At 44.7% G+C, this 24,747-nt stretch overlaps 1 pseudogene; it reads left to right on the plus strand.

Annotated features, from left to right (window-relative positions):
* The window catches only part of LOC121584243, a 43,586-nt pseudogene that overhangs the window by 13,050 nt on the left and 5,789 nt on the right, over positions 1–24,747 (plus strand).

Consider the following 24,747-nt stretch of genomic DNA (forward strand, 5'->3'; position numbering starts at 1 on the left):
ATGAATGAAATAATCTTATTAAATACTTTTTTCTTTACATAGTTGAATGTGCTGACAACAAAATCACACAAAAATTATCCATGGAAATCAAATTTATCAACCCATGGAGGTTCTGGATTTGGAGTCACCCTCAAAATTAAAGTGGAAAACCACACTACAGGCTGATCCAACTTTGATGTAATGTCCTTAAAACAAGTCAAAATGAGGCTCAGTAGTGTTGTCTTGCATTAGGAGGAACCCAGGGCCAACCGCACCAGCATATGGTCTCACAAGGGGTCTGAGGATCTCATCTCGGTACCTAATGGCAGTCAGGCTACCTCTGGCGAGCACATGGAGGGCTGTGCGGCCCCCCAAAGAAATTCCACCCCACACCATGACTGACCCACCGCCAAACCGGTCATGCTGGAGGATGTTGCAGGCAGCAGAACGTTCTCCACGGCGTCTCCAGACTCTGTCACGTCTGTCACATGTTCTCAGTGTGAACCTGCTTTCATCTGTGAAGAGCACAGGGCGCCAGTGGCGAATTTGCCAATCTTGGTGTTCTCTGGCAAATGCCAAACGTCCTGCACGGTGTTGGGCTGTAAGCACAACCCCCACCTGTGGACGTCGGGCCCTCATACCACCCTCATGGAGTCTGTTTCTGACCGTTTGAGCAGACACATGCACATTTGTGGCCTGCTGGAGGTCATTTTGCAGGGCTCTGGCAGTGCTCCTCCTACTCCTCCTTGCACAAAGGCGGAGGTAGCGGTCCTGCTGCTGGGTTGATGCCCTCCTACGGCCTCCTCCACATCTCATGATGTACTGGCCTGTCTCCTGGTAGCGCCTCCATGCTCTGGACACTACGCTGACAGACACAGCAAACCTTCTTGCCACAGCTCGCATTGATGTGCCATCCTGGATGAGCTGCACTACCTGAGCCACTTGTGTGGGTTGTAGTCTCCGTCTCATGCTACCACTAGAGTGAAAGCACCGCCAGCATTCAAAAGTGACCAAAACATCAGCCAGGAAGCATAGGAACTGAGAAGTGGTCTGTGGTCACCACCTGCAGAACCACTTCTTTATTGGGGGTGTCTTGCTAATTGCCAATAATTTCCACCTGTTGTCTGTTCCATTTGCACAACAGCATGTGAAATGTATTGTCAATCAGTGTTGCTTTGATTTCACAGAAGTGTGATTGACTTGGAGTTACATTGCGTTGTTTAAGTGTTCCCTTTATTTTTTTGAGCAGTGTATGTGTGTGATGGGATGGGATGTATAGACATTATGGACATGTATGTGGATAGAATATGTAGTATATTTGAAGAATACGTGAATAGAATAGTATATGTACAGCAATAGTTGAATAGGATGGCCTTGACTAGAATATAGTATATATAGTACATATGACATTGGTAAAACTGTATGTAAACATTATTAATGTGACCATTGTTCCATGTGTATGTACATAGGACAGCAGACTCTATGGTGCAGGGATGAGTAACCGGGTGGTTGTCGGCTAGTGACAGTGACTATCAGACCCCAGCTAATGTTCACAAAGTCTCAGGAAGCCGTAGGTCAGCAAAATGACTTGTTCTGCCGCTTGTACTTCCTCAGTTGTCATTTTGCAGACGCTCTTATCCAGAGTGACTTACAAGAGCAATTAGGTTTAAGTGCCTTGCTCAAGGACACATCGACAGATTTTTCACCTAGTCAGCTCAGGGATTCAAACCAGCAACCTTTCAGTTACTGGCCCAACGCCCTTAACCGCTAGGCTACCTGCCACCCCATTTCAGTCTACTTCAGAATAGAACGTACAGTATAGCCTTGTAACTAGGCGTATCCTAGATATTCTTTGAGAAGATTTCAAAGTCAGACTACTAGGCTATGACCTGAGAGACTGTCTGGGTCTGGAAAAGCATGACAGTTGAACAGATCCATTAGTTTGGACAAGGACAGGTCTCTTGTTCAGATAACAAGGCTCCCAGGCAGATGACTAAAGAAGGTGTGTGTGTGTACGTGTGTGTGTTTGTTAGTGTGTTTGTGGTTGTTGTATTTTGCATGAGAGAGAGAGTGTGTGTGGTACAGCCTATGTTTAGACCCATGTCTGTCTTTTATTCTGTCTTGTGTGTGCCCAAATTGATTGTGTCCCTACTTACAAATATCTGGGCATTTGAATAGACGATAAGCTGTCTTTTAAAAGCATATTGATGAGTTAATGGCCCAGTGCAGTCAGAATGATGTTTTTCCTGTGTTTTCTATCATATTGTGCACCCCTTCAAATTAGTGGATTCGGCTATTTCAGCCACACTCGTTGCTGACAGGTATATAAAATCGAGCACACAACCATGCAATCTTCATGGACAAACACTGGCAGTAGAATGGCCTTACTGAAGAGCTCAGTGACTTTCAACGTGGCACCGTCAGTTCGTCAAATTTCTGCCTTGCTAGAGCTGCCACGGTCAACTGTAAGTGCTATTATTGTGAAGTGGAAACGTCTAGGAGCAACAACAGCTCAGCCGCAAAGTGGTAGGCCACACAAGCTCACAGAATGGGACCGCCGAGTACTGAAGCCCATAGCGTGTAAAAATCGTCTGTCCTCGGTTGCAACACTCACTTCCGAGTTCCAAACTGCCTCTGGGAGCAACGTCAGCACAATAACTGTTCGTTGGGAGCTTCTTGAAATGGGTTTCCACCATGCACAATGCCAAGCGTCGGCTGGAGTGGTGTAAAGCTTGCTGCCATTGGAATCTGGAGCAGTGGAAATGCGTTCTCTGGAGTTATGAACCACGATTCACCATCTGGCAGTCCGATGGACAAATCTGGGTTTGGCAGATGTCAGACAAACGCTACCTGCCCCAATGCATAGTGCCAACTGTAAAGTTTGGTGGAGGAGGAATAATGGTCTGGGGCTGTTTCTCATGGTTCTGGCTAGGCCCCTTAGTTCCAGTAAAGGGAAATCTTAACGCTACAGCATACAATGACATTCTAGATGATTCTGTGCTTCCAACTTTGTGGCAACAGTTCGAGGAATGCCGTTTCCTGTTCCAGCATGACAGTGCCTCCGTGCACAAAGCGAGGTCCACACAGAAATGGTTTGTCGAGATCAGTGTGGAAGAACTTGACTGGCCTGCACAGAGCCTTGACCTCAACCCCATTGAACACCTTTGGGAAGAATTGGAACGCCGACTGCGAGCCAGGCCTAATCGCCCAACATCAGTGCCCGACCTCACTAATGCTCTTGTGGCTGAATGGAAGCAAGTCCCTGCAGCAATGTTCCAACATCTAGTGTAAAGCCTTCCCAGAAGAGTGGAGGATGTTATAGCAGCAAAAGGGGGACCAACTCCATATTAAAGCCCATGATTTTGGAATTAGTTGTTCGGCGAGCAGGTGTCCACATACTTTTGGTCATGTAATGTAGTTGCTGGTTGAAAATGTAATCTACACAGGACCTTCTAATTAGCTTGTTTGTATTGGCGGGAGTTTCAGTTTTCTATGGTGACATCACAAAGAGAGTGACTATAACAAAGAGAGTGACTAACCTCTCTGCCAATAACAGCTCATTTTCAGTTTTCCCCTCCCAAATCGGACCATTCCCAGACAGTCCTAACAAAACTATTGCTTGAGAAGTAGTTTTTTGCTAAAAATGCTATTTTGCTAATTTCAATGGAAATGTATGTATCAAAAATGTATCAAAACGAAAAGAAACAAACAAATACATTTACTCAATGAAATTGTATCTTTCAAATGATCTTTCTCAAAAACGTTTGTAAAATGTCCCATACAATAATCTTTACTGTTAATTTTTTGTTCCTAAAACATTTGGGCTACACTGCTGCAGTTCCCCCGTGACCCCACTAGGGGTATTTGAATACCACTGTGTTAGGTTGTGTTTGTTGAACAGTAACAGAGTGACTGTGGCCAAATTCCAGCTACAGACAGTCTTAATGACAGACACTGATACACATCAACATCTTGTCAGCGATCCAAGCAGGGTAAGCAGAGGAGTGTGTGGTAAAATCGGAACTGGGTGGGTAGTTGTTTTAATGCAGTCATACTGGCCCTTTAGCAGTAACTTGTTGGCCAATAATGAGATTTTAATCAGGATATTGGTGACTAGAAGTCTGTCTTGGAGGCAGTGACAAACTCACGTATGGCTCTAACATTCCATGGACATTAACTTTGGCCTGTAGTATTGATAAACTCATAACCCTCACTCTCTCTCTCTCTCTCTCTCTCTCTCTCCCTCTCTCTCTCTCCCTCTCTCTCTCTCTCTCTCTCTCTCTCTCTCTCTCTCTCTCTCTCTCTCTCTCTCTCTCTCTCTCTCTCTCTCTCTCTCTCTCTCTCTCTCTCTCTCTCTCTCTCTCTCTCTCTCTCTCTCTCTCTCTCTCTCTCTCTCTCTCTCTCTCTCTCTCTCTCTCTCTCTCTCTCTCTCTCTCTCTCTCTCTCTCTCTCTCTCTCTCTCTCTCCAGGTAAGTCCCACCTGGCCATCGTTCAGAAGGTGAACAGCGAGGGGGAGGGGGATCCGTTCTACGAGGTGCTGGGATTGATCACCCTGGAAGACGTCATCGAGGAGATCATCAAATCAGAGATCTTGGATGAGTCGGACCTCTACAGTGAGTCTATAACATGTTTTTAACACGCTTATAACACATTTATTACATCTTCACTTATGGCATATGAGCCTGTAACACATTTATTACTTCCACTGAATTAATAGATACAAGCTATACCCTTTTCACACTACTGAGCCAAACCAAACCAAGCTGAGCTGTGCTTTGCTCACCTGCTTATGCATCCACCATGCTGGAATGGACAATGTGAATTGTCAGCACAGTATGGTTCAGTAAGGTTCAGGTTGGATAGTGTGAAAAGGGTATTAGAAAAAGCTGTTATTGGTTTTACGTAAGACATAATGATGTATCTCTGATTCTGACCAGTCCTTTGTGTTGTCTCTCTCCCTCCCAGCTGACAACAGCAGAAACAGGAAGAAGGTGGCACCCAATAAAAACAAGAGGAACTTCTCCGCCTTCAAACAGAGCGAGAGCGAATCCAAAGTAAAGATCTCCCCTCAGCTGCTATTGGCCGCCCACCGCTTCCTGGCTACAGGTTAGAACGTGACCCTGCCCCCCAACCAAAATAATGACATGTTGGGACAATCAACCTCCCAACCACACCATACAACGCAAAACACTCACATACACTATACAATTACCATATAGCACAATATGTGATTCTCAGTTGTTAAGATACGGTGACGACTCAAGGTTATGGTTTCAATTCCTGCAGGTATTAAACATTCATAGTAAAAATGAAACATTCTCAAACCTGTTTAAATGTAATTACATAAATGATTCACTTGTAGTAATCTATGTAACACAAGCTGTTGCCAGCACCACTAGTCATGTGGTTTGTTGTAGCGTGCTGTCAGCTGGAGCCAGAAAGCCGTTGCAGTTCCCTCTTTCTCTAAAACAACAGACAGAGCAGTGTTACAGCATGCCTGTCTGTGTCTGCCTCTACAAGTCTCGTTGTCTTTTCTTTTTGTCACTACTGGGATTGTTTCAATATCTACTGTATACCAGTCTATCTCACCACTCTCTCACGCTGTTTCATTCTCCTGTCCCCTCTCTTTCTGTTGCTTCGCTCTCTCGGTTTCTATGTCTCTGTGATGTTGCTGACATCATGTCATCACCACTAAAGACAAGCAGCGTATTGTTGGCTACTTTATCATTGGATCATTTCAATTCAATATATAGCCGTGACAAACCAGAGCCTCATATATGTCTGTGTCTATAATATATGTAGAATATACTGTATGTCTCTCTCCCATCCAGAGGTTGTTCAGCCCGTCCCAGATCTCATATACGTACAGTATACGTATGTTACATATTGTATGTACAATATATTTATCTTCCTGTCTCATCCAGAGGTGATGTTGTTCAGCCCGTCCCAGATCTCAGACAAGGTTCTGTTGAGGATTCTAAGACACCCAGACGTGATCCAGGAGATCAAGTTTAATGACAGTGACAAACGCTGTCCTCAACACTATGTCTACCAGAGAGGGAAGGCTGTCGACTACTTCATACTCATACTGCAGGTAAGGCCTCTCAATGGTCGATTGTTATTTTTCTTTCTCTCTCTCTTTCTGTCTTTCTTTTTCTCTTTCAACTCTTTTATAACCTCTACAAACAAGTACAACAAACAACTAACAGGTGCATTCTGGTCCAAAATGGTTTCTGTGCACCAACCGCATCACATGTTATATCAAATTCCCACATGAAAGGTTCCTCCTTTGTTAGTTCACTAATCATTGCTTACTCTATTCATACTGGACGATATAGGCCTGAGCAACACGCTCTAACATCCCTGCTACACGTAACAAATGGCAGCTCCCTGTCCTGCCTTGATGGGGGTAACAAAAGGGTCCGCAAAGCGTTTTTAACCACAACCCTTATTTAACAAGGCACTGGGTTGATGGAGGGAAGCCTTTTGTGTCACAACACTAACCCAGAGGGAGCCTATGAATCAATCAAGCACACAGACAGATTAACTATCCTGTTTAAGGACTATTGAGAAAGCCAGCTTTGGCTTCACACCTACACCCTCACACTCTCTCCGACATATTGCTCTCCGGAGCCTGTATATTAATCTCAGTGCAGATAAAGCAGAGGAGAAGAGACAAGGAGGCCACTTTAGACTACTGAGATACAGGGCAGTGGGCTGGGCAGGGCAGGGCAGGGGGTATAGGCAGGGGGTAGCGTTACTGCAGCTGGCACTGCAGTAGGAGGTTGGAGGCTGCAAGGGACGGAGCGGAAGGTACTGGGGGCTCCTGGAGAGGGCATGGTGTGTGGTGAACAGTGGGTGAGAGAGGGGAGGGTGGAGCGAGAGAGGGAGAGAGGGAGAGAAAGCAGAGAGAGTGAAAGTGCAGAGGAAGGAAGGAAGGGAGGGAGAGAGAAAGAGAGAGACATATTTGGGTCCAGAGGGGTCTGGCCTTTAGTAATTGATCCTCTTACATAAGGGGGAAGAGAGGGGGGAAAGGAGAAGACACCATGCGTGCCATGCTGTCAGTTATCTGTGTATCAATACACAAAAAATATGTTTTATTTATTTAACCTTTATTTAATCAGGGAATCATACTGAGACCAAGGTCTCTTTTACGGATGAGTCCTGAATTACTTATATTACAGAAAATACACACATAATACATATATATATATAAGAAAAACACGGTCATCAGTAAAAAAAGGTCCTCAATTAGCTTTCTGAATTTCCCTACAGGCACCAAAACATCAAATTTAAGAACATTTTGAAGATGGTTCCACAAATAAGGTGCAAGAAAACTAAAATCTGATTTATCTAACTCAGTAGAGACCTAAGGAATTTCCAGAGTTAGCCATCCCTGAGACCGGGTGTGGTAACTCATATGTCTAAAGTTTAGTAATGATGTTAGGTACAGTGGGTATTTTTGTAAAAGGGCTTTATAAATGAAAACATAGCAATGTATCAACATACGTGACATCAAATAGGGCCTACCAACAGGCAGAGAGCTGCAGCAAAAATGGATCAAGCATATCAGCTCCAGCTTTTTTAAAACATAAATCTTAAGCAAGGCATCTTGAAATGAAAACAAAGCTTCACTAGAAGTTGACGGATTTACCATTGAGTCAGCTACAGGCTGGCAGAGGGAAGTCGATTTACAGACCAGGGTCAATTAAACCACCGTTTCTCTCAAATAAAAAGCCTGCCGAGATAAAATTATGATGGACAGCATCACTTATCCCATCTTCTCAGTTATGATGCCAGAGTCAGACAGAACATTCTTAGGCAGGGAAGAAGAGGAATTTGTACGCTTCGGTGCATTTACTGTTTTCCCAAATTTAGAAGGATCACCAGCAGAGTTAGAGATAGAGCTTAGAAAGTCCTGATTTTTCATCTGTCTCATCTGAATGAACTCAGAACTCAGATAGCTCTGAAGAAAATCAAGGGTTAGATCTATTTTGATCACCGGATATTCGGCCAGTCTGCACAGCGCGTTATCGACCCAGAACATATCAGTTTTTCCGCCGGAATCACTGAATCACTGGACCTTTAACTCCGGATTCATCGCTACCAGCTAGCTACCACCAGCCAGCTACAACAAAACGGACGCTGTGGTCTGGCTAATCATCCTGAGCTAGGCCCATCGCCCATCTCCCGGCTATCTACCTCTCTGTCAACCGGACGGGACCACCTAGTGTTGACACGGAGCCCCGCCGATCCTACACGACTGGTCTGCCGACTGAAATCGTCTGATGTGGTTACGACGTTAACCACGAAGATTCCATCCATCTGCTAGCCCTGGCCCGCTAGCACACGCTAGCCGTGGCCTCTTACTAGTGCTTCACCACCGACCTTATGATAACTCAGCTATACAGCTGATATCTGCTGGACTGTTCCTTTTACGGTACTACATCCTGTTTATGTTTAGCCTCAGCCCAAACATGGTTAGTTTATTGTTGTTTCGGTTATTTCTGATTGTACTATATCACTGTAGACCCCCAGCCTAGCTAAACCTGCCTTAGATAGCTCCTGTGCCCCTCCCCTATACACGCGGAGACCGACTCAATTGATGCCTCTAGCGATGCTATCTCTTTCATTGTTACCCAACGCTTAGGTTTACCTCCACTTTACTCATATCCTTCCATATCCTTGTCTGTACATAATGCCCTGAATCTTTTCTATAACACCCGGAAATCTGCCCCTTTATTCTATGTACCCAACGCACTAGAAGACCAGTTCTTAAAGCCTTTAGCCGTATCCTTATTCTAGTCCTCCTCTGTTCCTCTGGTGATGTAGAGGCTAACCCAGGCCCTGCAGCCCTCAGTATCACTCTTACTCCCCAGGCGCTATCATTTGATGACTTCTGTAATCGCAAAAGTCTTGGTTTCTTGCACATAAATATCAGAAGTCTACTTCCTAAGTTTGAGTTATTCACTGCGTTAGCACACTCTGCCAACCCTGATGTTCTAGCAGTGTCTGAATCCTGGCTCAGGAAGGCCACCAAAAATTCTGAAATTTCCATCCCCAACTATAACATTTTCCGTCTAGATAGAACTGCCAAAGGGGGTGGAGTTGCAATCTACTGTAGAGATAGCCTGCAGAGCTCTATCATACTATCCAGGTCTGTGCCCAAACAGTTTGAGCATCTACTTCTAAAAATCCACCTTTCCAGAAATAAGTCTCACTGTTGCCGCTTGCTACAGACCCCCCTCAGCCCCCAGCTGTGCCCTGGACACCATATGTGAATTGATTGCCCCCCATTTATCCTCAGAGTTTGTACTGCTTGGTGACCTAAATTGGGATATGCTTAATACCCCAGCCATCCTACAATCCAAGCTAGATGCCCTCAACCTCACGCAAATTATCAACGAACCTACCAGGTACAACCCTAAATCCGTAAACATGGGTACCCTCAAAGATATCATCCTGACTAACATACCCTCTAAATACACCTCAGCTGTCTTCAACCAGGATCTCAGCGATCACTGCCTTATTGCCTCGTCCGTACCGGGTCCGCGGTCAAACGACCACCTCTCATCACTGTCAAAACGCTCCCTAAAACACTTTAGCAAGGAGGCCTTCCTAATTGACCTGGCCCAGGTATCCTGGATGGATATAGATCTCATTCCGTCAGTAGAGGATGCCTGGTTGTTCCTTAAAAGTAATTTCCTCTCAATCTTAAATAAACATGCCCCATTCAAAAATACAGAACTAAGAACCGATATAGCCCTGGTTCTCCTCAGACTTGACTGCCCTTGACCAGCACAAAAACATCCTGTGGCGTACAGCATTAGCATCAAATAGCCCCCGCGATATGCAACTTTTCAGGGAAGTTAGGAACCAATATACACAAGCAGTCAGGAAAGCAAAGGCTAACTTTTTCAAACAGAAATTTGCATCCTGTAGCACTAACTCCAAAAAGTTTTGGGACACTGTAAAGTCCATGGAGAATAAGAGCACTTCCTCCCAGCTGCCCACTGCACTGAGGCTAGGAAACACTATCACCACCGATAAATCTAAAATAATCGAGAATTTCAACAAGCATTTTGCTACAGCTGGCCATGCTTTCCATCTGGCTACCACTAACCCGGCCACCAACTCTGCACCCTCTGCTGCAACTTGCCCATGCCCCCCGCTTCTCCTTCACACAAATTCAGACAGCTGATGTTTTGAAAGCGCTGCAAAATCTGGACCCTACAAATCAGCTGGGCTAGACAATCTGGACCCTTTCTTTCTAAAACTAGCCGCCGAAATTGTCGCTACCCCTATTACTAGTCTGTTCAACCTCTCTTTCATAACGTCTGAGATCCCCAGAGATTGAAAGCTGCCGCGGTCATCCCCCTCTTCAAAGGGGGTGACACTCTAGATCCAAATTGCTACAGACCTATATCCATCCTGCCCTGCCTTTCGAAAGTATTCGAAAGCCAAGTTAACAAACAGATCATCGACCATTTTGAATACCACCGTACCTTCTCCGCTATGCAATCCGGCTTTCGAGCTGGTCACGGGGTGCACTTCAGCCACGCTCAAGGTCCTAAACGATATTATAACCGCGATTGATAATAGACAGTACTGTGCAGCCGTCTTCATCGACCTGGCCAAGGCTTTCGACTCTGTCAACCACCGCATTCTTATTGGCAGACTAAATAGCCTTGGTTTCTCAAATGACTGCCTCGCCTGGTTCACCAACTACTTCTCAGATAGAGTTCAGTGTGTCAAATCGGAGGGCCTGTTGTCTGGACCTATGGCAGTCTCTATGGGGGTGCCACAGGGTTCAATTCTTGGGCCGACACTTTTCTCCGTGTATATCAATGATGTCGCTCTTGCTGCTGGTGACTCTCAGATCCACCTCTACGCAGACGACACCATTTTGTATACATCTGGCCCTTCATTGGACACTGTGTTAACGAAACCTCCAAACGAGCTTCAATGCCATACAACAATCCTTCAGTAGCCTCCAACTGCTCTTAAACACTAGTAAAACTAAATGCATGCTTTTCAATCGAACGCTGCTGGCACCCGTCCACCCGACTAGAATCACCACTCTCGACGGGTCTGACCTAGAGTATGTGGACAACTACAAATACCTAGGTGTCTGGTTAGACTGTAAACTCAACTTCCAGACTCACATAAAGAATCTCCAATCCAAAGTTAAATCTAGAATCGGCTTCCTATTTCGCAACAAAGCCTCCCTTCACTCATGCTGCCAAACATGCCCTCGTAAAACTGACTATCCTACCGATCCTTGACTTCGGCGATGTCATTTACAAAATAGCCTCCAACACTCTACTCAGCAAATTGGATGTAGTCTATCACAGTGCCATCCGTTTGTCTCCAAAGCCCCATACACTACCCACCACTGTGACCTGTACGCTCTTGTTGGCTGGTCCTCACTACATGTTCGGCGTCAAACCCACTGGCTCCAGGCCATCTATAAATCACTGCTAGGCAAATCCCGCCTTATCTTAGCTCATTGGTCACCATAGCAGCACCCACCCGTAGTCTGCGCTCCAGCAGGTATATCTCACTGGTCATTCCCAAAGCCAACACCTCCTTTGGCCGCCATTCCTTCCAGTTCTCTGCTGCCAATGACTGGGAACGAATTGCAAAAATCTCTGAAGCTGGAGACTCTTATCTCCCTCAATAACTTTTAAGCATCAGTTGTCAGAGCACCTTACCGATCACTGCACCTGTACACAGCCCATCTGAAATTAGCCCACCCAACTACCTCATCCCTATATTGTTATTTATTTTGCTCTTTTGCACCCAAATATCTCTATTTGCACATCATCTCTTGCACATCTAGCATTCCAGTGTTAATACTATTGTAATTATTCTGCACTATAGCCTATTTATTGCCTTACCTCCATAACTTGCTACATTTGCACACACTGTATATATATTTTCTGTTGTATTTCTGACTTTATGTTTTTTACCCCATATGTAACTCTGTGTTGTTTTTTATTGCACTACTTTGCTTTATCTTGGCCAGGTCGCAGTTGTAAATGAGAACCTGTTCTCAACTGGCTTACCTGGTTAAATAAAGGTGAAAAAAAAAAAATATATATATATATATATTTTGACTCTGAATTGTTTAAAAGGGGTCTGTTTATCTGCCAGAGGAATAAATATGGAGGATACATTTTCTAGAGCCAACTCAGGGTCAGGAATACAGGAGACAGTGGCTAAATCAGAGTAGAACATGTCATGTAAAAACTTTAAAAAATGTATCTTCTTACTTAAATGAAGATTAGTATTTTGCTGTAATACATACTATGTGACAATGATCACTGAGATCATATGCAAATAATCCACTAGACCATTTAACCATGTTTCCAAGAGAACCAGAATGTTAGGACACGAGTCCTGGACCCAGTCAATTGTGTACATTTTTGAAATCATACTTCGCACATTTAGGTGCATTAGCCCAAGCCTCCTACGAGATTTAAAGTCAGAGGGGATATTCAGCTCATTCCCATAAGCGCTAACAGGCATAGGGTCATCTGTAGCTATTTGGTGAGTGAGCAGAGACTTTGCGAAAGTCACTGGCCAACCACATGAGAGCAGAGCAGACTGAACATTTGACAGACCTCCCTCAAGTCGCTGGATGCAGGGACTGGGGCGGGAACTGGGAGAGCAGTGTTGGCAGAGCTCAGTCCACCCGGATTAAGCTTCCACCAAGGAGTGGAGCTGCTGCAGGGGACCGGAGTGGCTGCCAATGCTCCATGCTTTGGTGTTTCTCCTGTTGCAGGGTTGGGGCTGCAATTGGGGGCAGGAGTGTCAAATCAAATTGTATTTGTCACATGCACTGAATACAACAGGTGTAGACTATACCGTAAAATCCTTGCTTACGGGCCCTTAACAAACAATGCAGAGTTTTAAGAAAGTACAGTGGATTTGAAAAGTATTCAGACCCCTTGACTTTTTCCACATTTTGTTACGTTACAAATGTATTCAAACCCCCCGGAATTAAAACATTTACATAATTATTCTGACCCTTTACTCAGTACTTTGTTGAAGCACCTTTGGCAGCGATTACAGCCTCGAGTCTTTTTGGGTATGGTGCTAAAAGCTTGGCGCATCTGTATTTGGGGAGTTTCTCCCATTCTTCTCTGCAGATCCTCTCAAGCTCTGTCAGGTTGGATGGGGAGCATCACTGCACAGCTATTTTCAGGTCTCTCCAGAGATGTTCGATCAGGTTCAAGTCCGGTCTCTGGCTGGGCCACTCAAGGACATTCAGAGACTTGTCCCGAAGCCACTCCTGCATTGTCTTGGCTGTGTGCTAGGGGTCGTTGTCCTTTGCACCAGTCTGAGGTCCTGTGCACTCTGGAGCAGGTTTTCATCAAGGATCTCTCTGTACTTTGCTCCGTTCATCTATTCCTCGATCCTGACTAGTCTCCCAGTCCCTGCCGCTGGAAAACATCCCCACAGCATGATGCTGCCACCACCATGCTTCACCGTAGGGATGGTGCCAGGTTTCGTCCAGACCTGACGCTTGGCATTCAGGCCAAAGAGTTCAATCTTGGTTTCATCAGACCAGAGAATCTTGTTTCTCATGGTCTGAGAGTCCTTTAGGTGCCTTTTGGTAAACTCCAAGCGGGCTGTCGTGTGTCTTTTACTGAGGAGTGGCTTCCATCAGGCCACTCTACCATAAAGGCCTGATTAGTGAAGTGCTGCAGAGATGGTTGTCCTTCTGGAAGGTTCTTTCATCTCCACAGAGGAACTCTCATGCTCTGTCAGAGTGACCATAGGGTTCTTGGTCACCTCCCTGGTCCTTCTCCCCCGATTGCTCAGTTTCGCCGGGCGGCCAGCTCTAGGAAGAGTCTTGGTGGTTCCAAACTTCTTTCATCTAAGAATGATGGAGGCCAGTGTGTTCTTGGGGACCTACAATGCTGCAGAAATGTTTTGGTACCCTTCCACAGATCTGTGCCTCGACACAATCTTGTCTCTGAGCTCTACAATTCTCTCATGGATTGGGTTTTGTTCTGACTTGCACTGTCAACTGTGGGACCTTATATAGACAGGTGTGTGCCTTTCCAAATCATGTCCAATCAATTGAATTTACCACAGGTGGACTCCAATGAAGTTGTAGAAACATCTCAAGGATGATCAATGGAAACATGATGCACCTGAGCTCAATTTCGAGTCTCATAGCAAAGAGTCTGAATACTTATGTAAATAAGGTATTTCTGTTTAAAAAAAAAATTATGTGCAACAATTCTAAAAACCTGTTATTGCTTTGTCATTATGGGGTATTGTGTGTAGATTGATGAGATTTTTTTAAAATCCATTTTAGAATAAGGCTGTAACGTAACAAAATGTGGAAAAAGGGAACGGGTCTGAATACTTTCCGAATGCACTGTAAGTAAGAAACATTCGGTAAATAAAGGAAAAATAGTAACACAATAAAATAACAATAACGAGACTATATACAAGGGGTACCGGGTCAATGTGCAGGGGTACGGGTTAGTCGAGGTAATTGAGGTAATATGTTCATGTAGGTAGGGGTAAAGTGACTATGCATAGATAATAAACAGAAAGTAGCAGCAGCGTATGTGAAGAGTGTGAATGTGTGTGTGTGTGCGTGTGGCGTCAATATGCATTTGTGTGTTTTGTATGTGTGTTGGAGTGTCAGTGTAGCATGTGTGAGTGTGTGGTTAGAGTCCAGTGAGTGTACATCAAGCCTGTGCAAGAGAGTCAGTAGAAAAAAATTAGAATAAAATAAGGGGGTCAATGCAAATAGTCCGGGTAGCCATTTGATTAACTGTTCAGCAGTCTTATGGCTTAGAAGCTATTAAGGAGCCTTTTGGTCCCAGACCTGGCGTTCCAGTACCGCTTGCCATGTGGTAGCATAGAGAACAGTCTATGACTTGGGTGGCTGGAGTCTTTGACAATTTTTAGGGCCTTCCTCTGACACAGCCTGCTATAGAGGTCTTTGATAGCAGGAAGCTTGGCCCGAGTGATGTACTGGGCCGTACGCACTACCCTCTGTAGCGTATTGAGGACGGATGCCGAACAGTTGCCATACCAAACGGTGATGCAACCAGTCAGGATGCTCTCGATAATGCAGCTGTAGACCTTTTTGAGGATCTGAGGTCCCATGCCAAATCTTTTCAGCCTCCTGAGGGGGAATAGGAGTTGTCGTGCCCTCTTCACGACTGCCTCGGTGTGTTTGGACCATGATAGGTCCTTAGTTATGTGGACACCAAGGAATTTGAAGCTCTTGACCCCTCCACTACGGCACCATCGTTGTGAATGGGGGCGTGCTCGGCCCTCCTTTTCCTGTAGTCCACGATCAGCTCCTTTGTCTTGAGGGTGAGGTTGTTGTCCTGGCACCACACGGCCAGGTCTCTGACCACCTCCCTATAGGCTGTCCCATCGTCGTCGGTGATCAGGCCTACCACCGTCATGTCGTCTGCAAACTTAATGATGGTGTTTGAGTTGTGCTTGGCCACGCAGTCGTGGAGGAACAGTTAGTACAGGAGGGGACTAAGGACGCACCCCTGAGGGGCCCCCGTGATGAAGGTCAACGTGTCGGATGTGTTGTTGCCTATCCCCACCACCTGGGCTGTCTCAGGCCTGTCCTGGTGATGGTAATAAGGAAGGTAACCAAAACTAGCCCGGGACGGCGGTTGTGGGGGGAATTGAGGAGGGTGCTGTGGAGGGCAGTGCGGCTGGCGAAGTTCCAAACTCTCAGCATATGAGGACTGATGATGTGAATGATACATGGTGTGGACTGCATCATGTGGTGCACTACACTCTACAGTGTTTTGCCAGACCCTAGGGGTAGTGGTCGGTGCTGTGTAGAACTGGGCTGAGTTGAGGTGGGCCTGGTCTGCTATAGCTGTGCTGTGATGGGCCGGGTCTGGTAGAGCTCTGCTGTGATGGGCCGGATCTGGTAGAGCTCTGCTGTGATGGGCCGGATCTGGTAGAGCTCTGCTGTGATGGGCCGGATCTGGTAGAGCTCTGCTGTGATGGGCCGGATCTGGTAGAGCTCTGCTGTGATGGGCCGGATCTGGTAGAGCTCTGCTGTGATGGGCCGGATCTGGTTGAGCTGTGCTGTAATGGGCCGGGTCTGGTAGAGCTCTGCTGTGATGGGCCGGATCTGGTTGAGCTGTGCTGTAATGGGCCGGGTCTGGTAGAGCTCTGCTGTAATGGGCCAGGTCTGGTAGAGATGTGCTGTGATGGCTGGGTCTGGTAGAGCTGTGCTGAGGCTATAAATACCAACCCTCCAGCAAGCCTCTGCCCCACTTTGTGTACACACACTAGAAACACACACACACACACCCGACCCCCCACCCCATAGTTTTTCCCATAAGTCAGTTATGGCATTAGGGTCCCCAAACAGTCATTATCCAGGGCCAGTAATCCAGGGATCGTTAGGCAACTCGTTCGCCTCCACACCCCTCACTCATGATGATGGTATCCACCCAGTGGGAGGCAGGACATAGGAGACCCCACAGGTGGAATAATCCAGCTATGTTTAGGGGTGGGGGATGGGGGGGTGGGAGCGCAACACTGTCAACATGCAGAGCCATGTTGCCAACAATAGGATGTTAGGAGGTGGAATGGGAATTTTACCCTCATTGTTTATTGTTGACAGTTGCTCTTGCAAATAATGTTATACTCCTACAGGGGGATTGGACTGCCTGGAAAAGAAAGAGAGGAACAGAGAGGAGACGGAAAGGGAAAGAGGAGATATTTGGTTAATTTTGTGTAATCATATGTTTGTTTGTACACATCATGAGGTGCCTACAGTAACTGTGTTTGTGGTATTATGACATGTGTGGTCACGAATTAATGAATTGGTTGTTCTCAGAAATGTACAGTGTGTGTATGTAAGTGTGTGTGTGGGCTGCATTTGTTTATGAAAGAGCATAGGCATTGGGAAGATAAAGTCATGAGAAATAGGACCGTGTGTGTGTGTGTGTGTGTGTGTGTGTGTGTGTGTGTGTGTGTGCGTGCATGTGTACGCATCTATCCTGGTACTAACCATTACGTAGGTCTATAAACATTTCTGGTTGTTTGTTTGTATGACTGTGTCGCAGCTAGGGTTCCCAGACATTAATAGTGATATTTTTCCTGAATATTATCGTCATCACACAAAAGTGTGTGCCTTGGTGTGACTGAGGGAGAGGGGGATGAGGGAGAGAGGGGAGAATGATTATGGGTGGGATGGGTTGTTTGTGTGTGTGTAGTCTCGCACAAGCTTACTCAAGCTTACTCACAATGGTACGTTTTGGATCCAAATGAAGTAATAAAGCTTTCGTCTGTGCCTGTCAGCCTGCGTGTGTGTGTGTTGTTGTTGATTATTTCTCTGCATGGTTTCTCAGCAGTGTGTGTGTGTCAGACGCAGGCTCCCGTCACACACACACACTCAGGACCCCACAGAGGTGACTCTGACGTTGATGTTGACTCACAATGGCTACTTAATGTTTCCCAGGAAATGTATGACCACATAATGTTTCCCGGGAAATGTATTTTTGCTAGGTCTGAGATGTGTGTGTGTGGCAATTGAAAACTGATTGGAGAGGGGAGAGCAACACACACACGCACGCGCATGCTCCTGACCCCCCAGTGAAGGGGTCATAAGTTATTAACAAACCACTGGCTGACGGAGAGCTCTGACCCCTACAGTCGCTCTAAGGCCTTAACACTCTCCAATGAGAGGCGGCAGGTAGCCTAGCAGGTTAGAGCGTTGGGCCAGTAACCGAAAGGTTGCTTGTTCGAATCCCTGAGCCGACAAGGTGAAAAAGCCTAGCACTATCTCACAAATAATAAGGAATCAAGATCTCAATCTCCTGGTTTCTGTTCACATTGCTTGAAAACAGAAAGCAGCAAATGCAAGAGACATAAGGGCCCAGTTAGGGGCGACCAGGTTCTCTCTTTCTGTTGATGATTCAGTCTGAACTTTGGACACCTTGACCTACCTAGACACATATGCTTACATGAATAAACACACAAACTGCTAGCATTGACTGGTTAATGGGTCAAGTCATGTTACGGTTGAACTTAAACCCAATGTGTAACCCACTCAGCCTGATGGCTCAGTTGGTAGAGCATGGCACTTGCAACACCAGGGTTTTGGGTTTGATTGCCACGGGGGCCCAGTACCAAAATAAGTATGAAAATGTATGTACTCACTACTGTAAGTCGCTCTGGATAAAAAAAATATTTTAAAAAATACAAATGTTCCTATAAGACCTGAAAATAATGTTCAACTATATCAATCTAGGCTAAATGTACACTACATGACCAAAAGTATGTGGACACCTGCTCGTCAAAATTCTCATTCCAAAATCATGGGCATTAATATGGAGTTGGTCCCCCCTTTGCTGCTATAACAGCCTCCACTCTTCTGGGAAGGCTTTCCAAACCATTTCTGTATGGACCTCGCTTTGTGCATGGGGGCATTGTCATGCTGAAACAGGAAAGGGCCTTCCCCAAACTGTTGCCACAAAGTTGGAAGCACAGAATCGTCTAGAATGTAATTGTATGCTGTAGCATTAAGATTCCCATTCACTGGAACTAAGGGGCCTAGCCCGAACCATGAAAAACAGCCCCAGACCATTATTCCTCCTCCACCAAACTTTACATTTGGCACTATGCATTTGGGCAGGTAGCTTTCTCCTGGCATCCGCCAAACCCTGATTCGTCCGTCGAACTGCTAGATGGTGAAGTGTGATTCATCACTCCAGCGAATGCGTTTACACTGCTCCAGAGTCCAATGGCGGCGAGCTTTACACCACTCCAGCCGATGCTTGGCATTGCGTATGGTGAGCTTAGACTTGTGTGCGGCTGCTCAGGTATAGAAACCCACTTCATGAAGCGCCCGACGAACAGTTTTTGTGCTGACGTTGCTTCCAGAGGCAGTTTAGAACTCGGTCGTGAGTGTTGCAACCAAGGACAGACGATTTTTACATGCTTCAGCACTCGGCGGTCCCATTCTGTGAGCTTGTGTGGCCTACCACTTCACTGCTGCTGAGCCGTTGTTGCTCCTAGACGTTTCCACTTCACAATAACAGCGCTTACAGTTGACCGGGAAAGCTCTAGCAGGGCAGACATTTGACGACCCGACTTGTTGGAAAGGTGGTATCCTATGACGGTGCACGTTGAAAGTCACTGAGCTCTTCAGTAAGGCCATTCTACTGCCAATGTTTGTCTATGGAGATTGCATGGCTGTGTGCTCGATTTAAAACACCTGACAGCAATGGGTGTGGCTGAAATAGCCGAATCCACTAAATTGAAGGGGTGTCCACATACTTTTGTGTAAATAGTGTATTATGGTCTACCCAGCTATCATTAAATGTGTCTCATAATGTAATGCACTATGCTGAATTGTACTGAACTGCAAACCAGACCTGGGTTCAAATACTATTCTATCAGTCCAGTTAAGCCAAGGTCAATCAAGCACATACATATAAAGTATTGTGAAATTATTTAAACCAGTATTTGAACTCAGGTCTGGTGTGAACTGTACTTTATGAAATGGCTTCATATTCAGGTTAATAAATATAGGACGGAGAGATAGCAGGTGCTCCAGAGGTGCCTTTGTCCAGGGATGATTTCAGCATGTACTAAAAGCCTGTCTGACTCTGTGTGCTCAATATCAAACTCACCTACAGTGTGTGTGTCCGCTGTCAGTACGGTATATTGTGAAAGCTGATGGATAACGCATAGCTTTTCGCCTCTCACTCTCTATTTTCCTTCCTCACTCCCTACCTTCTGTCTCCTGTGTCCTGTGTCCTCCTCCCACTCTCTCTCTGGTTAGATTCTTTCTCTTTCTCTTTCTCTTCCTCTCCACCCCTCCCCTACTTTAAACATACCACACATGGTTCCGAATTGTGTAAACTGTTGTGTTTGTTACGTTTAAGTCCATATGTCCTTTTGTATACTCTGAGGGTGTGCTCAGCTGTATGTCCTTTACTGTGTGACTCGACCCTGGGCACTGCACACACTCCTAACACACACACTCCCTGGCCAGCCCGAGCCCTTCCTCCACATGATATACTGCAGTAGTGTTCATGCCTCCATGGGGAGCTGGGTCTAGTCAGTGGGATGTTTCTGTTAAGAAATAGGAGGGAGGAGATGTGGAGCAGTAGGTGACATGTGCAGTCTCTCCTCCCCTCCTCTCCTTCCTCTCTCTCTCTCCTTTTTTTTCTCCTCTCCTCTTCTCCTCTCCTCTCCTCTCCTCTCCTCTCCTCTCCTCTCCTCTCCTCTGCCTCATGCACAGCTGTCAATTTTTTCGTTCTTAAATGAAACTGGTATTTTGGTCTTTAATGCAGGGCCGACAGACATGTTCCTTACTTTCCCCCCCTTCCACTTGCTGCAATTAGTTGGTTGTAATTTTGAGTAGAGCAGACATTTCCATATATTTTTGTTAGCTGCATGTGTGACATAACTCCACAAGTCCTATTTATGATATCATTTACAAAGATTATATTGTTTGTGAAAAACTATCCCAAAAATGTTTGTTTTTTAAATCAATTAGTATATTCAAGTTTAACCATAATATTTATTCTGTCTTTTCTGGTGGATTAAACTGAAATTGCAACCAACGTTCTACGGCTGGTTTTAAAAATAGCTGTATTTTGGAGATTATTTCATTTTCAAATAGGTTGTAATCTGAATAAAGGGGAAAAGGCCATTCTTGAACATGGGGTGAGACATTCTTACTAATCTGCTAGAGAACCAGTTCTGATTTAAGTATAACTTTTATATGACTGAAGCCTTTAGTGAGAGGTCTAATGCTTTAATATTTAATCATTTCTACCCTCCGTATTCATATTCATAATATAAATAGGCCCGTTTAATTTGGTCAGGCTTGCTGTTCCAAATCAAATGGAATATTTTTTGCTCATATAATTTAAAAAACAAGTTGTTAGGTGTAGGCAGGGCCATAAGCAAATAGGTAAACTCGGATATGACTAAAGAGTTAATCAGGGTGATTTTTCCACAAATAAGGACATTCAGAGACTTGTCCCGAAGCCACTCCTACGTTGTCTTGGCTGTGTGCTTAGGGTCGTTGTCCTGTTAGAAGGTGAACCTTTGCCCAAGTCTGAGGTCCTTAGTGCTCTGGAGCAGGTTTTAATCAAGGATCTCTCTGTGCATTGCTCCGTTCATCTTTGACTTGATCCTGACTAGTCTCCAAGTCCCTGCCGCTGAAAAACATGCTTCACTGTAGGGATGGTGCTAGGTTTCGTCCAGACGTGACGCTTGGCATTCAGGCCAAAGAGTTCAATTTTGGTTTCATCAGACCAGAGAATCTTGGTCTGAGAGTCTTTAGGTGCCTTTTGGTAAACTCCAAGCGGGCTGTCATGTGCATTTTACTGAAGAATGGCTTCCGTCTGGCCACTCTACCATAAAGGCCTGATTGGTGGAGTGCTGGCAGAGATGGTTGTCCTTCTGGAAGTTTCCCCCATCGCCACAGAGGAAATCTAGAGCTCTGTCAGAATGACCATCGGTTTCTTGGTCACCTCCCTGACCAAGGCCATTCTCCCCCGATTGCTCAGTTTGGCCGGACGGCCAGCTCTAGGAAGAGCCTTGGTGGTGCCAAACTTCTTCCATTTAAGAATGATGGAGGCCACTGTGTTCTTGGGGACCTTCAATGCTGCAGAATTTGTTTGGTACCCTTCCTCAGATCTGTGTCTCGGCACAATCCTGGCTCGGAGCTCTACAGACAATTCCTTCGACCTCATGGCTTGGTTTTTGCTCTGACATGCACTGTCAACTGTGGGACCTTATATAGACAGGTGTGTGCCTTTCCAAATCATGTCCAATCAATTGAACTTACCACAGGTGGACTCCAATCAAGTTGTAGATACATCTCAAGGATGATCAATGGAAACAGGATGCGCCTGAGCTCAATCTTGAGTGTCATAGCAAAGGGTCTGAATACTTATGTAAGGTATTTCTGTTTATTATTTTTAATACATTTGCTAAAATTATGGGGTATTGTGTGTAGATTGCTGAGGATTTCTTTTTTGTTTATCCATTTTAGAATAAGGCTGTAACGTAACAAAATCTGGAAAAAGTCAAGGGGTCTGAATACTTTCCGAAGGCACTGTAATAAATAGATATGCCGATAGTGGGCAACCTTGTTTTACTCCTCTTGACAGTTTAATATTTTCTGAAGTAGCCATTATTTACTATTTTATACCTAGGGTTACTATACATAACTTTAACCCATTATATAAGAGATTCTCCAAAATTGAAATATTCCAGGCATTTATATATAAGTCTCTTAAGAGCTTTGCACACCTGAATTGTACAATATTTGCACATTATTCTTTTTTTTATCTTCAAGCTCTGTCAAGTTGGTTGTTGATCATTGATAGACAGTCATTTTCAAGTCTTGCCATAGATTTTCTATCCTATTTAAGTCAAAACTATAACTGGGCCACTCAGGAACATTCAATGTCATCTTGGTAAGCAAGTCAAGTATATATTTGGCCTTGTGTTTTAGGTTATTGTCCTGCTGAAAGGTGAATTGGTCTCCTAGTGTCTGTTGGAACCAGGCTTTCCTCTAGGAATTTGCCTTTTCTTAGCCCTAGTCCTTGCAGATGACAAGCAAACCCATAACATAATGGAGCCACCACCATGCTTGAAAATATGAAGAGTGATACTCAGTGATGTGATGTGTTGGATTTGCCCCAAACATTACTTTGTATTCAGGACATAAAGTTAATTTCTTTGCCACATTTTTTGCTGTTTTACTTTAGTGCCTTATTGCAAACAGGATGCATGTTTTGGAATATGTGTATTCTGTACAGGTTTCCTTCTTTTCACTGACATTTAGGTTAGTATTGTTGAGTAACTACAATGTTGTTGATCCATCCTCAGTGTTCTCCTATCACAGCCATTAAACTCTGTAACTGTTTTAAAGTGACCATTGGCCTCATGGTGAAATCCCTGAGCGGTTTCCTTCCTTTCCACCAAATGAGTTAGGGATGACGCCTGTATCTTTGTAGTGACTGCACCAACCAAAGTGTAAATAATAGCTTCACCATGCTCAATGGGATATTTTTTAATTTTATTTTTTAACCCATCTACCAATGGGTGCCCTTTTTGCGAGGCATTGCAAAACCTCCATGGTCTTTGTGGTTGATTCTGTGTTTGAAATTCACTGCTCGACTAAGGGACCTTACAGATAATTGTATGTGTGGGGTACAGAGATGAGGTAGTCATTCAAAAAATCATGTTAAACACTATTATTGCACACAGCGTGAATCTATGCTCATTTGTACTCCTGAACTTATTTAGGCTTGCCAGAAGAAAGGGGTTGAATAATTATTGACTCAAGACATTTCACTTATCATTTTCTATTAATTTGTAAACATAATTCCACTTTGTCATTATGGGGTATTGTGTGTAGGCCAGTGACACAAAATCTCAATTTAATCCATTTTAAATTCAGGCTGTAACATAACAAAATGTGGAAAAAGTCAAGGGGTAGCACAACTTTCTGAAGGCACTATCTCTCTGTCTGTCTGTCCACCTACAGTGGGGAAAAAAGTATTTAGTCAGCCACCAATTGTGCAAGTTCTCCCACTTAAAAAGATGAGAGAGGCCTGTAATTTTCATCATAGGTACACATCAACTATGACAGACAAATTGAGAAAAGAAAATCCAGAAAATCACATTGTAGGATTTTTAATGAATTTATTTGCAAATTATGGTGGAAAATAAGTATTTAGTACAGATCAGGGTTGGGATATAAACAAATATTTGAAACTTTGAACATCCCACGGAGCACCATTAAATCCATTATCAAAAATGTATCTGTCCATAGGACCACTTTAAGACGTACACTCCACAGAGCAGGGCTTTACGGAAGAGTGGCCAGAAAAAAGCCATTGCTTAAAGAAAAAAATAAGCAAACACGTTTGGTGTTTTGAGACTGGGACAGGGGTTCACCTTCCAGCAGGACAATGACCCTAAGCATACTGCTAAAGCAACACTCGAGTGGTTTAAGGGGAAACATTTAAATGTCTTGGAATGGCCTAGTCAAAGCCCAGACAATCCAATTGAGAATCTGTGGTATGACTTAAAGATTGCTGTACACCAGCGGAACCCATCCAACTTGAAGGAGCTGGAGCAGTTTTGCCTTGAAGAATGGGCAAAAATCCCAGTGGCTGGATGTGCCAAGCTTATAGAGACATACCCAAAGAGACTTGCAGCTGTAATTGCTGCAAAAGGTGTGGGGGTGAATAGTTATGCACGCTCAAGATTTCTGTTTTTCTGTCTTATTTCTTGTTTGTTTCACAATAAAATATATTTTGCATCTTCAAAGTGGTAGGCATGTTGTGTAAATCAAATGATACAACCCCCCCAAAAATCCATTTTAATTCCAGGTTGTAAGGCAACAAAATAGGAAAAATGCCAAGGGGGTGAATACTTTCTCAAGCCACTGTATCTAGAGCCAATTATTTTGCCCATTGTACTTTAACCTTATTTAAAGGATCAGTCAATTGCTCCTGTAGCAGATTATAAATTATTGGAGCCACCACCCTATGGGTTAATGGCTTGGTTAGTATTTCTTCAATCGGGCTGGCTATGGGACAGGTAAGGGGGCTTCCCAACCATTTGACAAAGAACTTCGTAGCTGGGGGTGTCTCCAATATTGATTCTGTGTCAGCTTATAATTCTCAGTAATGTGGGCAAAACTTGCTCATCAACTACAACTAACAGATAATTGATTTCTACTTGTTGCCACTGTACCCCCAAAAAATG

This window comes from Coregonus clupeaformis, chromosome 16 (assembly GCF_020615455.1).
Source record: "Coregonus clupeaformis isolate EN_2021a chromosome 16, ASM2061545v1, whole genome shotgun sequence".
NCBI lineage: Eukaryota > Metazoa > Chordata > Actinopteri > Salmoniformes > Salmonidae > Coregonus > Coregonus clupeaformis.